Genomic DNA, 301 nt, shown 5'->3' with positions numbered 1-301 from the left:
GAACAACTGACGGTTCATCTTGTTGCTCAGATTAGGTAATTTTCTTTTCAAAATTTTTCTTTTCTTTTTCGTTTTTACAAACTTTATTTTTGAAAAAAATTAATAAAAATTAAAAAAATCATAAAATCATAAAAACCAAAAATATTTTGTGTTTCTTGTTTGAGTCTTGAGTCAATTTTTAAGTTTGGTGTCAATTGCATGCTTTAAAATTTTTTTCTTACATTTTTTTGAAAATTCATGCATTCATGGTGTTCTTCATGATCTTCAAGTTGTTCTTGACAAGTCTTCTTGTTTGATCTTG

This window comes from Arachis duranensis, chromosome 3 (assembly GCF_000817695.3).
Source record: "Arachis duranensis cultivar V14167 chromosome 3, aradu.V14167.gnm2.J7QH, whole genome shotgun sequence".
NCBI classification, from domain to species: domain Eukaryota; kingdom Viridiplantae; phylum Streptophyta; class Magnoliopsida; order Fabales; family Fabaceae; genus Arachis; species Arachis duranensis.
Note: the sequence above shows the minus strand (reverse complement) of the source record.